Source organism: Lissotriton vulgaris, chromosome 8 (genome assembly GCF_964263255.1).
Source record: "Lissotriton vulgaris chromosome 8, aLisVul1.2, whole genome shotgun sequence".
NCBI classification, from domain to species: Eukaryota; Metazoa; Chordata; class Amphibia; order Caudata; family Salamandridae; genus Lissotriton; species Lissotriton vulgaris.
In genome coordinates this window covers 1545046251-1545062502 of record NC_141696.1, presented here as the reverse complement: position 1 = coordinate 1545062502, position 16252 = coordinate 1545046251, and the positions used below count along the sequence as shown (strand labels likewise).

Here is a 16252-nt window from a genome sequence, read left to right as displayed (position 1 = left end):
CAATATAGGACTCATGTCAGGATGTTTAGATTTTCCTTTTCTGACAACGAATGGTGTTGAGTTTCTATAAATATTATTGTGACTGTTGATCATAATAAATGTCACAATTATATTGAACACCTTAATATTTGCCAGTTACTTGGAACTATGCCTATGGCTCTTTTATTCTGCTTCATGAATTTCTGAGTGTGTTAACCGTATTGTAGCACAACACCTCTGAAAATCTGGAACTTCTTATACACCTAGAGAACAATTCAACTGCAGGGAACACCGACAATCAGTCAGATATCTTATATTCTCAAAAATACATTTATCAGTTAACATTTAGAAACACACTGCTCATGCTCAATACGAATGTATTTTGCGTATGGACGTTTACTAATATTTTGAGATATTTGGTGGTGAACAAATTCTGAAGTTTCCTTCTAGTTAGCATGTTCTCTCAACATTGGTTCAATTTAATAGCTCAGCCCATACCCATTGTATATCCAAATGTAGAATTACATACCGTCAAAAGCACACAAATGTCTGCTCTCCTCAGGTTTAACCCCATCACTGCTGTTATGATGAAGGTGTATGTCAGAAAATACATTTGAATGCAAGAAACCCTGGTAGTAAATCTAAAAGGATAATGATTAACAATATACACACTTAAAGATTAATGCATATGGTTGAAATATCTTCTTTGCTGATATGCCCATCAATTCCTGATAGCAAGCAAATCAGTAATATTTCTAGTTGGGTTTCCTAAAAACAACCTTGATTTATACTTTAACATAGTAATGCTAGAACCATCTAAGTCAACCACTTCAAACACCATGACACTGCATGATCAACATTCACAATATTAAGCCACCAATGCTCTTTCCTCACAATGTACAACAGGGACACTGTGGTATTGGATAAACTGAAAATGCCACACTAACACTGGAGTCAAAACAGCCTCCAAAAATGTCTACTATCTTCAAGTTGTATTTTTCAAAAACACAAGGCTTTCCTCCAAAATAGATCTTCTGTCAGATCCACACTCTGCTTATAAGTACTGCTTATAAGTGGAAAGTCAAACTGCAGCCTCACATGAAATAACTAGAAGTACTTTATCTTTCTACACTCTTATCAGTAAAGAAAAGAGAGCCCGCCTCACTACCATAAATCCTATTGAAGCAATACAGTTAAGTTTTTAGTTTTAGTTAATTCATTTTTTTTTTGCAGAAATAATACTGGTACATTACAATTTATTAATGTCATTAAAAATTAAGTGTAAAAGAAGGAACTTTTGTCAAGTCGTATAACTTGTTTCCTACAAGGCAAACATTTTCTAATAGGTTAACATTTATTGTTTGCTTTGATTGGTGCTCAAACAAAATAGTAAAACCTGTTTATCATTGGTTTTTACAAAAAAAGCAAGCATTATACAATGCCAGAGCTACCAACCACCTGCATTTTACTTTTTGATATATCCTATCAATACACATGATGGAACCCAGCGCAACACTTGTACCATTAGAGCCAAAACAATCAGATGGTAATGGGGGCTCAGCTGGCATTTTGGTGTCCATTGAGCTTTACTGTTTCAAAGCACAAGCTTACGTGGGGGACAACTTTTTGTTACCCAGGCAGATTATGGATTGCAATAATTAACCGAATGTAAGTTAGCCCAACCATGCAAAATTTTTCAATGGTATGACAAAAGTGAGCCCGTTTTTGGGCCAATCTTACATTCTGCCTGTACTTGAACAGTTTTAGCTTTTTCGCCTTTTAATCGCAGTTTTCCCTTACACCCTACCACAGTATCATCGCAATTTGATATGGCTGCTATAGACACACAAAACTGTTTTTATTGATGATGGTTTGTTATGGTTTTAATTAACTGTACAATAAAGTATTACTTACTTACTGTCTAGGTTTAGGGGGCTAATGGTGGCACTGTGAACTAGCTGATTCCAGGGACAACATACCCTGCAGGGGTGCATGGAATCAGCCTGGCACCATCCTAAGTTATATGTTGTTCACAAATGAGGAAATTACATGACATGGAGCCGCCAACGTTGATTGGTTTCTTATTTTGTATGGAACAACTGAGTTATTCAATCTGGCTTCCTTAGAGATCCCTATGCACCTTGTAAACGGAAATCTTTTATGGTGGTAGGGAATATCCTCCTCAGCTGAGTAGGTTTACCATATGTATTGGCTTTTGGTAAATTCAAGCTTGAAAAGATCTAAATCCCACTGTTTTAGCCAAACTCTGTAATCGATTTCTTATATACCATGGGACAAAACATTTCTGAGAACTGCAGATATGCAGTCACTCACTCAAAAACTACTACAACATGGAGTCACACTAGAAGGTGGGGATTTTACCTTTGTGTCAGAGGAACACGAAGAATGTAGGATAGAGGTATTTTGCTCCTGGGTGAAATTCCCTGCTGCAGATGATGCTACACAGGTATTTCACAAATATGAAGAGGAGATAGAAGTCCCTCTAACCAAGAACATGCTAATTGGTTTAAAGGCGCCCTCCCACATAGTATGCAAAACATAATACTGGGCCCACTCAGCAAGGAGGGGGCAACGTGGCCAGTCCTAGCCGGTTATACACCGCATCCCGGTATTTATTGCTTGACCGCAGCCCAGCTGCGGGGATTATATAATAATCTAGTTACAATATACAGAAACCTTGCACAATTCGTGAAGCGAACATTAATACTTGCTCCTGCGCTGAAAGTTTAAGCCGTAGCACAACAATTAGCCACACCGGGCATCAGCCCACAAACTTTAAATGCAGTAATGGGAAAAATTCCCCAACAAAAGGGAAGAGATTCCGTTTTGGATAGCACTGAAGCTGTATTTCACCATCCAGGATCGCAGGAAAAACACAGGATACTAACCATTCGCTTGCCAATGGGGATGGCTCCCCCGGCAGAGGACTGTGCTACTTGGTGTTTGGTCTTCGTTGTAGTATATACCAGAACACATGGCATCCCTTCTTTGGCGGTTCTACCTAAAATATTAAAACAGGTACAGAATGAGCATGGGGCAGCACCGGCCCTGGACTTAGGAATTAAACTGATGGGCAATTTCGCTGCAGTGTCAGCCACAATGTTGAGTAACATTAAAGGGGAAGTAGCAGTGTTAGCTATGAGCGAACGTCTAAGGGATTTTCCTCCTGCTATGCAGGAGTGCAAATTACCTGAAATTATTGAAGAAACATATGCTAGGCTGGTTAGAGATAATTCTGGAGCTATTCAAGGGAAACCACAGTTAAAGAGGTATTCTGAAAAGGATAACTCTAAGCAAGCACCCGATTCTTCAACGAAGAAGAAGTGGGACTATAAGAACAAGGATATATCAAAATCATGGGGTGGGTCTTCTACACAGGAATCTACCAAAAAATGTTTCACCTTACGTAACTATGATAATGTAAAACCGCCTGATAGTTATCAGGATACTGATACACGATACACCTTTAGTTCCTTTCAGGATTTATCCGATAAACGTTTGGAGAGAGGAGAACGAACATAGTGGAGAACAGAAGAACATGTGAAACCAAGGAAGGACTCACAAAGCTTGTCTGACAACATAATTCAACAACAAAACATCAATATAAAAAGGAGGTGGCCCAGACTTAAGGTCAGGCATGCCCCGGATTTTGAGGACTCTGATTCTGAATGGGGAATGGGCATTGGCAATGCTGGACAACGAGGCTGAAGTCGCAATAATTCGCCAAATCCTGATAGATTGTCTGCTGGGAGTAGCACTGAGTGAGTATAATATGGTAGAAACACCAGATACCAGGCTGAGCGTTCTACATCGTTTATACGAAGTGTAACAATGGTTGGACAGGGATGGCCCAAGCTTATTAATGTCCTCTTTTGGGAGGAACCCCCTCAGGGCTACAATATTCTGTTGGCCACCTGGCTTCGGGATTTGATTGCCCAAAGGGGAAACAGTGATTTTACCATTCTTTTCCGACCTTGTTCCCGAATCAATTAAACACTTGTGGTAGATTGGAGTGAGGCTAGATTGTGGTGGAGTGGGGTAGATTAGAGTGGAGTGGAGTTAGATTGCAGAAGTTTGTAGTGGAGTGGGGTAAATTGGAAAGGAGTAGGGTAAATTGGACTGGGGTAGATTGGAGTGTTGTAGAATGAAGCCGGGTAGATTGGAGTGGAGTGGGTTGGACTGGCATACATTGGAGTGGGGTAGATTGAGTAGGGTAGATTGGGGTAGAGTTGAGTGGAGTAGATTGGGGTAGAGTGGAGTGGGAAAGGTTGGAGTGGAGTGGGATGGATTAGAACATAGTGGAATGGATAGGGGTAGAATAGAGTGAAGTGTGGTTAATTGGGTTTAAGCGGGGCAGATAAAGTGGTATGGGGTATATCGGGGTCAGTAAATTAAGGCGGGGTGGATCTGAAGATGTGAAGACCTGAAAGCAGAGGGGACAGTGTTCAAAGTCACTAGCCAGTGACTACCGTGGAACCAGATTGGAACCAGGCGATGTCGGGTGCAAACAGGCGTTGTCGGGTAGCTTCTTTCTGCAGCCACGTGGATACCCGGGGTCGAGGACGTCCAGGAGTCGGTCACGAGCTGTCCCACGTAGGCTTCTCGCTGTTGGCGGTGTCGGCAGCCTGCCCCAAGTCTGCCCTAGAAGGTCCCCCTGTCCCCAGAAACTCAACCTGATCAGGTTCAAGTTCTTCAGAGACAGTTCCTTCAGGGGTCTCAAGATCAGTTTCCTGTGAAGCCTGATCCTCACTTGTAGGCAGTTGGGAAGGCGCAGCCTTAACCCTCCTGTTCTTCTTCTTGGAAGGTGCTTGGTCCATTGTTCCAGGATCCAAGACCTGAGGTTCAGAGAGGCACTTTTTGGCCTGTGACCTGGTCACAGCAAGGACATGTGATGATATCCCTAACATCTCTGCATGAGTCCTGTACTCAACTTCTGACCATAGAGAGTTCTCCAGGTCATTGCCCAACAAACATTCTACTGGGAGATCAGCACTAACCACAACTCTTTTTAGGCCAGTTACCCCTCCCCAGGAAAAGTTAACAAGTGCCACACTATGTGTAGTAGTGACATTGCTGGCATTGGTCACCAGGTAATCATCGCCTGGCATGTATTGTCCAGGGTCCACAAAGTTAGGTGTCACCATAGTGACACTGGCACATGTGTCCCTGTAAGCTTGAGCCACTTTATTGTTGATCAAAGGCGTCTGTCTGTATTTGCCCAGATTACTGGGACTTATGTCAGGGGTCAAATCTATGTCCCCTTCACAAATCAGAACAGCCTGTGTAAGGGTTCTGACTAGGTCAGAATCTCCTTCAGTTCCCAAAGTGATACCCACTAATCCCTTGGTTTGAGGACCAGCACTGCTAACTGTACTAGTGGGTGCAGGTGCCTTAGGGGCTGCAGTGCTGGGGGCTCCACCCTTTTTACACTCACTTGTCCAGTGAGAGGTGTTCTTACAAGTTTTACACCAGGGTTTCTTCTGACCTTCTTTCTTCTTCTTCTTGGAAGTTTGGGACCCACCCTCTGTCTCAGTTTGGGGCCCTGTTGAAGCCTTCTGGTCTTTAGCTTTCTGCTCCCCACCCTTCTGGTCTGTTTTCTTCTGGTCGCCACCCTGGTTCTGGTTCTGGTTCTTTTGCTTAACTCTGGTTCTTACCCATTTATCTGCCCTCTTTCCCAATTCTTGGGGAGAGGTCAAATCTGAGTCAACCAAATGTTGATGCAACTGCTGGTTCTGACAATTATTTAAAAATTGTTCTCTCATCAGCAAATTATACAATCCTTCATAGTCTGTAACCTTGCTTCCCAGCAACCATCCCTCCAGAGCCTTAGTGGCACACTCAACAAATTCAGACCAGTCCTGAGTCTGTGTCTTCTGGGTATCTCTGAACATTAACCTGTACTGTTCAGTGTTTAAGCCTAACCCATCAATCAGAGCACTCTTCAGGACCAGGTAGTTTCTAGAATCCCCATCACTAACTGTGAGGAGTCTGTCTCGGCCTCTACCTTCAAAGGAGAGCCACAAGATTGCTGCCCACTGCTCCTGAGGGATCTGCTGTACTCTGCAGGCTCTCTCCGTTGCAGTAATCCATTTATGGATATCATCCCCAGCTTTGTAGGGGGGCACAATCTTACTCAGGTTTCTGTTATCAAAAGACCTGTCTTTATCCTTGTGGATATTGCTGCCACCAGTGGGTTCTATTACCCCACTCTCTCTAGGCTGTCTTGCTCTAGCAAGTTTCTCTTGGGCCAGGGCAATTTCTAACTCTTGTCTCTGGACTCTCATTTCAGCCTCTCTAATTTGAGATTCTCTCAATTTGGTCTCATGTTCCCTTCTCTGAGGGCTAGTCATCACCCTTCTGGAGTGACCATGAGAACCTCTAGAAGCATGGGAGTTGTCAGAGTCACCTGAGTGAGTCCTTCTCCTCCTAGGCCTCTGGTTAAGTCCACCTGGGGGTCTGAATGGGTTGTTACCTGATTCATTCCCAAGTGAGCTTAAGTTAGCCTGGTTCAGTCTACTGACCAGCACCTGACTATTTCTGTCATCATCTGACTCACTGCTTTCCACCTCCTCCTCTTCTTCCTCTTCCTCTTCATCTACCTGAGGAGCTCCAGTGGTGGAGGCTTCCTCATCTACCAGGATGATAGGGGCAGGGGTGTCTACAGTGTCATCCTCTGAAGGATGGCCTCCTTCAGCATTCCCTGTGGGGTTTGCCTTAGAGGGCTTTAGAGTCTCAGACTGGTCTAAGAGCTCTCTTAGGTGGTCTGTAGTAGGGGAAGGCCCTGTCTTCAGACCCCTTAAGACACAAAGCTCTCTTAATTCCTTAAACGAAAAAATAGCAAATTTGGATGGTGCCCTTGGAGGGTCCCTCTCAACAGGAGTAAGTCCACTGGACCCCTCTGCTCCAGACATGGCTCTAGTGTGGGTGGATGTGTTGCAATCTACCTACACTGGTGTTTACCTACTAAACCTATCTAGTAGTTGTAGCTAGGGTGTGCTACTCCCTTTGCTCTACAACAACTAAGTTCAGTAGAACTTATGTATACTAGTCTTGTTTTATATGTACCTAGCAGGTACCTGTATGATCTTTCAAATGATAATCTCAAAGATTGTAATGGTAAAACAACAGCAAGCTCAGTTCCCAATCCGCTGCTCACCAATGTAAGAAGTTGGCCTGGTATATAATGCTCACTAATTCTTAGTGATCACTTTGTACCATGCCAAGCAACCCTTATGATGATGGTTGTAATTCAACCTTGTAGACCAGTTATCCTAGTGGTAACGTGGACAAAGCAGTCTTAGGCTAAACTCTGAAAGGCATGTGAAGCCAGCTGTTATACCATACACAACCCCCTTGAATACCAAATGAAAGGGACACCACACAGATATATATTGAAAATATATATTGATTTATTAACTATAAAATCCCCTGGACTCTTTATGAGCACAGAAGCACAAGCGTTAAATCACAAGACAGTTTAAAATACACAAAAGTTGCACAATATGGATGAGCCCTAGGGGCCACCTAAACCATATACTAAGAAAGTGGTATAAGAGATACCAATAGGAAAGGGAACAGGCCTAGGGCCTTGGGAATCGCTGGAGCTATTCGAGACTAGCAGTGACTAAGTCGGGAAAGGCCCGCGGGACTCGGGTGCAGTGTTCAAAGTGCACGCACTTTCCAATGCAGAGTCTATGGTGCGTAAAAAGTACAAAGTTAGAAAGTTAGGAACCTTCCGAGTGACCTACGGAGCTGAAACTTAAGACACAGGCCCTTGAGATGTGTACCAGTGCAGGAGCACCGGCGGAGCTGAGTTACCTCACCCACAGGAAGCGGGTGCACAGGGTCGAAGTAGTGTCGGGTTTCGCCATGCTGGTCGATGGTGCTTGGAGCTGAAGATGCTGCAGGCGGCTCGATGTGAAAAGTTCCGGTGGATCCAAGGGTGGATCTGAAGATGTGAAGACCTGAAAGCAGAGGGGACAGTGTTCAAAGTCACTAGCCAGTGACTACCGTGGAACCAGATTGGAACCAGGCGATGTCGGGTGCAAACAGGCGTTGTCGGGTAGCTTCTTTCTGCAGCCACGTGGATACCCGGGGTCGAGGACGTCCAGGAGTCGGTCACGAACTGTCCCACGTAGGCTTCTCGCTGTTGGCGGTGTCGGCGACCTGATCGGAGCAAACAGGCCTTGGCAAATGCAAGCCACGCAGAAGTGGAAAGATGCTTAACACTCGGACCAGCAAGGTCAGAGCGGGTGCTCCTTTTTACAGGAGCTTGGGTAGGTCTGGAGCAACCGGACCTGCTGTGTAAATCGTCGGTTTCGTAGCCAAGATGGCCGCTGACCACGTGGCTAGTGGCCGGGATGGCGCGTCAAGTGGCACAATGCAAAAGGGCCCCACGCAGATCGTGGAGATGCTGGAGGGCTGATCTTCGGTGCAAGGGCTGCTCGGTGGTGGGGGTTCTCAGTCCCCAAAGCACAAAATCGAGGATGCCTCAGAAGCTGCGCAGTCAGCTTTTCGAGTGTCTTCCAAGAGGTCCGGTCCCACGTCACTCGGTGCCTCCACGGGTCCCTTCTTTGCAGGGACTGTGGATCGGGCTCTGAGAGGTCTGGGAGTCTGGTTCTTGTCGGGCTCTGGGCTCGGGCTCCGGCGGGAGGCGGCGGCAAAGTAGACGTCGAGTTGCTGGTTGGTGCCTGTGTTCACAGGGTGGCCACTCCTAGGCCACAAGGGAGATTCTTCTTCAGTCTTCTGTGCAGCAGAATGTCGAAGTCCAGTCGTCTTCTTAGTTTTAAGTTGATTCAGGATGATCTGCTGTGCAATGGCACTGCTCCCACTCTTATTCCCAATCTGAGGGGTGGATCACCTACTAGGTCCCTCCTCTGGGAGGAACCAGCAAGGGGGCGGTTACACCCCCTTTCCTTTGTCCAGTTCCGCGCCAAGCCTGGGTCTGGAAAGTCCCAGGACCGGTTTGGACTGGCCTATGCACGGGGACACCTTGTGTGCCCCGGGCATGTCTGATTCTATTCAGCCCTGTCCTACCCAATACACAAAACCCTGTCTGGGGTGGTGCTCGCACCTCCCAAGGCAGGAAACCCTTTGTCCAGGCCACCATCTGCCGAGTTTCGGTCAGCAGCAGGAGGCCAGACTCGTGTCTGTGGTGGCAGCATCCATTTTGTGATGCTGAGGCTCTGTTTAACTTTAACCGGGGTTAAGGCTACACACATGTCGTGTCCCTCTAGAAGGGTGGAATGCTATCCCCGTCGCCAGAACTGGCGAGGGGATAGTATTCCAATTTGTATGACACCTTACTCGACATGTTTTGATAAAGCCAAACCAAAGATAGCAAATAACCGCGAGGATTATAATGCACTTAAGAGTATATGGTATGGCAATATCCCGGAACAGCTTAGGGAGTGGTTCCCGACAGCTGCAGACAGGCTCAGCTCATGCTAGAGCACCATCTCACATATTTCCAAGCACTCTGCCTCCAGGATTGATGAGGCCTTCCATAGGAGTGGCTGATAGGAACATATGTGTCCAGTTTAGGGTTAGGCACAGACATACTGTACCTAAGTAAGAGGTGATTACACCAACTTACCCCAGCTGAGTGATCAGCCAGTTGTGTCAAATATGGAGGCCAGGCCAGGGGTGGCATAATACATGCTGCAGCCCCTGGTAGGCCTTGGATACACCTATGCCCTGGGTACCTAGGGTACACTACTACAGGGGCTCATAAGGTGAACCAGTTCCAATCGTCATGCACCTAAAGTGCATTGGCATTAATTTAGAGAGAGAACAGCAGGCTGTGGGTCTGATTAGCAGGCCCACAGCCACATTAAATCAGAAACCAGTGAAGCAAAAAGCAAAAATTTGGGGTGACCATAGGATAGCAGACCCTACTCTCCTACACTTGGCATCAGCGTGATTAAGATGAATGTTGAGATCCCCAAATAAAATGTAATGAGAGAATCTTAATGCCCTAGACACAATAGCAACCCCATAGGCCTGGTTGAAGGAACTCACTGGACCGGGGGCCTATAAATCAGAGAGCCACCCACAGAAAAGTGGTCTGAGAAACGGATACTAAAGTCAAGAACCTCTACACTTCCCCATAAGGTGACATCCCGCCTGCGTAGATCCCACTTATTCTTATAGAAGATGGCCCCCACCCCTCTTCCTTCTGGGCAGTCTGCTCTAAAAATCTTATATCCCTCGGGCGTGGCAAGGGTAACAACGGGGTCTGACAAGGAGTCTAGCCCGGTCTCCGTCACGAACAGTAGATCAAGCGATCCATCATCAAGGAGATCAAACACCTCTAGGTGGTACTTCCTAAGGGAGCGAACATTGATCAAAGCTGCAGTGATGGGGGGCCTTAAGAGGACTATTAAGAGGTATGCTTACTTGCTCCTCAACAACAGGTCCCAGGCCCAACCTGAAATCACAGGTTCGCTGCAATGCAGCGTTGTGATTGGTCTGAGTGCCGTGGATCGGCGGTCAGGCGGAGAATGGGAGGCTCTGCTTGTTCCTCACCAGGGTGTGTAATGCTGCCTGGTGGGGAAGATGCAAAGTGCGCAGGACTGCTTGGCCACCCCAAGAGGGCCGTCCAAGCGACCACTGCGCCCTCCTCGGCCTGGTTGCCCCCACGCTCCCCGCCTGCTCTGCCTGCCTCCTTACCTGCTGCCTGCCTGCTGACGCCGATCCGGAGCCCCAGCCGCCGCAGGGCCGCCTGCATAGGTTCTCGCGCTGGTTCTTGCCGTGACCCCGCCCCCCCGCCTGCCGATTGGCCCACTCGCTCCCCGCCTCCCAGCAGACACTCCCTCCCGGCTCCCTTCTTAAGGGGACCCTGACCTCGGCTCAGGAGCGACCACTGCGCCCTCCTCGGCCTGGTTGCCCCCACGCTCCCCGCCTGCTCTGCCTGCCTCCTTACCTGCTGCCTGCCTGCTGACGCCGATCCGGAGCCCCAGCCGCCGCAGGGCCGCCCGCATAGGTTTTCGTGCCAGTTCTTGCCGCGACCCCGCCCCCTGCCTGCCGATTGGCCCACGTGCTCTCCGCCTCCCAGCGGACCCTCCCTCCCGGCTCCCTTCTTATGACGCCCCTGGAGCGACCGCGCAGCGGACGCGCGCAGCGGGAGCGCCGACTGAGCGCTGAAGGTGCGCCAAAGGTAAGCCCGTCTGCGCCCGTCCGCGCCTGGACCGCGCCCAGCGCCAGGACCCCTGGCCCCCGCAGACCCCAGCCCACCCGCCGGACGTACGACGCCACCACCCTCAACGCACTCAACGCCGGCCGAATCCCAGGATGCTACCGAGCCACCCCGAGACGCACCCACGGACCCTTCTGCTGCAACTCCTGCAAGTTCACCTGCATCCGGACCTGCACTACTCCAGCACCAACCAAGACCAAGACTAGCAACAGCAGCAGCCACCTGAAATGCATCCTGCTCAACACCCGCTCCGTCCACAGACACGCCGTCGAGCTCTGGAACCTGCTCGATACCACAGCCCCAGACGTCACCTTCCTCACGGAAACCTGGATGAACGCCTCTTCAGCGCCCGACATCGCCATCGCCATCCCAGACGGCTACAAGATCGTCCGAAGGGACCGCATCAACAACACCGGAGGAGGCATTGCCATCATCCACAGGAACACCATCCGCATCACGACCAACACCGACGACACCCTCGCACCCGCTGAGCACCTGCACTTCCAGGTCCACATCAACCCCAAGACCACCCTCAGAGGCACCCTCATCTACAGACCCCCGGGACCACGCCCACAATTCAGCGAAGACATCGCCGACTTCATCAGCCCGCACGCCCTCCCCTCCGCTGACTACATCCTCCTCGGGGACCTCAACTTCCACCTGGAGAACAACAACGACCGCAACACCGCCACCCTGCTAGACAACCTCGCCAACCTCGGACTCAAGCAGCTGGTCACCACCCCCACCCACTACGCCGGACACACACTCGACCCCGTCTTCTCATCCAGCAAAGACATCGCCTTCAGCCACGCCACCGGACTCCACTGGACGGACCACAGCTGCGTCCACTTCAGCTTCAGAAGGACCACGATCCACCACCACCAGCAACAGGTTGCACGCAGAAGCTGGAACAAGATCACAGCCGACCAGCTCGCGACCGCCCTGAGCATGAACCCACCCACCAGCGCAACGAACCCCAGCCAAGCGGCAACCAACCTCACGAAGTGGATCAGCGACTGCGCAGACGACCTCGCCCTTCTGAAGACCCCGCCTAGCAGACCCGGTAGCAAGAAAGCCCCATGGTTCACAGACGAACTCAAGAGCTCCAAGAAGAACTGCCGAGCCCTCGAGAGAACCTGGCGCAGAGACCCAACACCGGACAACATGACTGCCCTCAAGCTCGCCACCCGAAAACACCACCAACTCATCCACGCCACCAAGAAAACCGCATTCAAGGAACGACTGGACAACAACGCACACAACAGCAAGGAACTCTTCAACATCGTCAAAGAGCTCTCCAACCCCAACGCCGGAAACAACGACATCACCCCTTCGCAAGACCTCTGCAACTCCCTCGCCTCCTACTTACACAACAAGATCACGGACATACACAACAGCTTCAGCACTCAACCGACGCACGCCACGACCGAACCACCGCCCCCCACCACCACCCTCCGCGCCTGGACCCCGATCAGCACCGAAGACACCGTCCGCACAATGAACTCCATCCACTCCGGATCTCCTACGACCCCTGCCCTCACCACGTCTTCAACAAGGCCGACGCTGTCATCGCACCCCACCTGCGGGACATCATCAACACCTCCTTTGGCACCGCTACCTTCCCGGAGAGCTGGAAGCACGCCGAACTCAGCGCTCTACTAAAGAAGCCATCAGCCGACCCCACCGACCTCAAGAACTACCGCCCCATCTCGCTGCTCCCGTTTCCTGCAAAAGTCATCGAGAAGACCGTCAACAAGCAGCTTCCTCGAGACGAACGGATCCCTCGACCTCTCGCAGTCTGGCTTCCGGGCTTCCGGGCCAACCACAGCACGAGACCGCCCTGATCGCAGCCACCGATGACATCCGAGCTCTGCTTGACAACGGAGAAACAGCGGCCCTCATCCTCCTAGACCTCTCCGCGGCCTTCGACACTGTCTGCCACCGTACACTAGTGCAGCGACTCAGCAACGTCGGAATCCAGGAGAAGGCACTGGAGTGGATCATCTCCTTCCTCGCCGGTAGGACACAGAGAGTCCGCCTCCCCCGTTCAGATCTGAAGCCACCGAAGTCATCTGCGGCGTTCCTCAAGGCTCCTCGCTCAGCCCAACCCTCTTCAACGTGTACATGAGCCCCCTCGAAGACATCGCACGCCAGCACAACCTCAACATCATCTCCTACGCCGACGACACCCAGCTGATTCTCTCCCTCACCAACGACCCCGCCACCGCCAGAGCCAACCTCCACGAAGGGATGAAAGAGGTAGCCGAATGGATGAAGAACAGCCGCCTGAAACTGAACACGGACAAGACGGAAGTGCTCATCCTGGGATCCTCACCCTCCGCCTGGGATGACTCCTGGTGGCCCCCCGCCCTAGGCAGCGCACCCAAACCAACAGACCACGCATGCAACCTGGGCTTCATCCTGGATTCCACCCTCTCCATGACCAGACAAGTCAACGCCGTCTCCTCGTCGTGCTTCAACATCCTGCGCATGCTACGAAAGATCTTCCGGTGGATCCCCACCGAGACCAGGAAGACGGTCACCCAGGCCCTCGTCACCAGCCGTCTGGACTACGGCAACTCCCTCTACGCCGGCACCACCGCCAAACTCCAGAAAAGACTTCAGCGGATACAGAACGCCTCAGCACGACTCATCCTGGACATCCCCCGCCGCAGCCACATCTCCGGACACCTGAGAGACCTGCACTGGCTCCCGGTCACCAAAAGAATCACCTTCCAACTCCTCACCCACACACACAAAGCCCTACACAACCAAGGACCAGGATACCTCAACAGCCGCCTCAACTTCTACGCTTCCAAACGCCAGCTTCGATCGACCGGCCATGCCCTCGCCACCGTCCCCCGCATCCGAAGAGCCACCACAGGGGGACGGTCCTTCTCCTAACTCGCCGCCAAGACATGGAACTCCCTCCCGACTCACCTCCGCCTGACCCAGGACCACCTCGCCTTCAGGAAGCAGCTCAAGACCTGGCTGTTCGAGCAGTAGCGGACCCCCCTCCCCTAGCGCCTTGAGACCCTCTGGGTGAGTAGTGCGCTATATAAATGCTCTGATTGATTGATTGATTGATTAGGGAGTGCAAACCACTCCTCCCCCTGCTCTGGCCAGCCCTGTCCCGCCCTAGAGCCACTGATTGCAATAGTATTGGTGTCTGTGCTCGTGACCGGTCCTGTGAAACTCCTCAGCTCATAGTTCAGAGGCAGACCAGTTCAGGAGAGTGATGTCACATCATGTCGGGACTTCCAGCCTCTTGACCCTGCATGGTATACTGTATTGGAGGAATACAGTTATGGTGGTCAATGCATACGCATGGGTTTCTGGACCCACTGTCGCTCAGACCAGGTGCATCAATGCTTATGACCGCTGTATACATATGCGTGAGCGAAGGGGCGGACAATGTAGTATTTGGCCTTCCTATGGGGCTAGATGTATTTTTCACTGGGTATGCTGATTGACTGTGCCCGGTACTGTTGTCAAGATATTGCAGCACGTGTTTTGCTTATTATTCTACCCTTCTAGCTGGACATGTCAATCATATCTGGGCAGCTGAGCAACCTTGGGTGTTTACAGCTCTCACTGCTCATGCCTGCCATTAGCATGGGGGTGGGGGGGCGCAGGAAGGTCAGACACAGTGCTGTAGAAGGTAATAATCAAAATGGTGACCGCAGGATCCAAGGTGATTATGGGGCCTCATGAAAAGCACTAACACCACCAGTTATAAAGGGTAATTTGTGGAAGGGAATCAGGGTTACCAGCCGCCCTTGTAGCTGCAGGAATCTGAGGCTACAATCAATGCATAAGCCTAAGGTGGGTGACTTGACCAATTCTGAATGCTAATCATTCAGATTTTCCCACCCCTTGTCAGTGCAGCTTGTCTTCAATCTTCCTGCATCTCTACTGCCATCAGGTCACCCCTTGGGTAATGGGATGAACTCTCACCTCAGTGACTGAGCTCTGTATTCAAGTGATCATACTGGCTGGCAGCTTGGCCACAACCCCTAGTGAAATTGTTCTTTAACGATGTGGAAGGGAACATAGAAACCATCAAGAACACATTATTGATGCACCACAGTTTCAAATACCTTTAGGGATGCCATAGTTAACATTACATAACCCTCGTGATCATGGACCAGTCAGTTCAAGTAAGTATTTTGGCAAACGTGTGTATAGGTATATGCCATGATTGTTAGGACTCCCTGCATATTTCACATTCTGTGGCCGAAAAAGATGTGGATGTGCCAGAAATATACCTGTCCTCCTTAGATGTGTTTAGTGAGAAGAAGGTTGCAATACTGTTTCCACATAGAACCTATGACTGCCAGACAGATCTCATTCTGGGGCTAGTATACTGTGCTTTTCAGGAAAGTGAAAATATACATTTACATGAATATTTGGACTAATAATTTAAAAAATGGGGCACAAAATCTTTTTTGGTTCACAGGCAATAAAGGCCTCGCGGAGAATACACTGCATTGAAGAACATAACTGTAATTAATCAATACTTTCTTCCTCTCAGTCCCATCTTACTGCATCAGACGAGGGAAGCAAAAGCCTGAACCAAACTGTATTGAAGTGGAACTTACCATCTTGTCCGTATCAGAGAGGGGGTGAGTGATGCATAGCATCCAGGACGCCGTATGGATTCTTTGAATTGTGTTATGCCCTTTGACCTGTGCAATATCCCTGCTGCAATTCAACAGTTTTATTAATGACATCTTACAAGCCTTTTTAGATTACTTTGTTATAGTATGCATTGATAATATTTTGACTATTTTCTGACTATTGTGGACCGCATAACTCATATAAAGATGGGTCTTTCCACTCTCTGGCGCCATCCATAGGTTATACTGTAAACTCCTAGGGGCAGATTTACAATAAACTAGCACAGCGCGGTGCAGCAAGTCATTTGGCTGCGCTCCGTTAGTTTGGAAGCACAGGGATGCAACATATTTACAACAACATGTTGCATCTCTGTGCTTCGAACCTGTGAAGAAAACAGATAGAAATGATAAGTCCTTACCCTTCTGTGGTGGACTT

The 16252-nt window shown here is 49.6% G+C and overlaps 1 protein-coding gene across 1 annotated transcript in view; it reads right to left on the bottom strand.

Moving 5' to 3' along the window:
* LOC147700325 (uncharacterized) overlaps positions 1 to 16252 on the bottom strand; it is a 143136-nt gene that overhangs the window by 45681 nt on the left and 81203 nt on the right. The window contains 1 exon segment of the mRNA XM_086936305.1: positions 2889 to 3001. The gene's annotated coding sequence lies outside the window, so the exon portion shown is untranslated.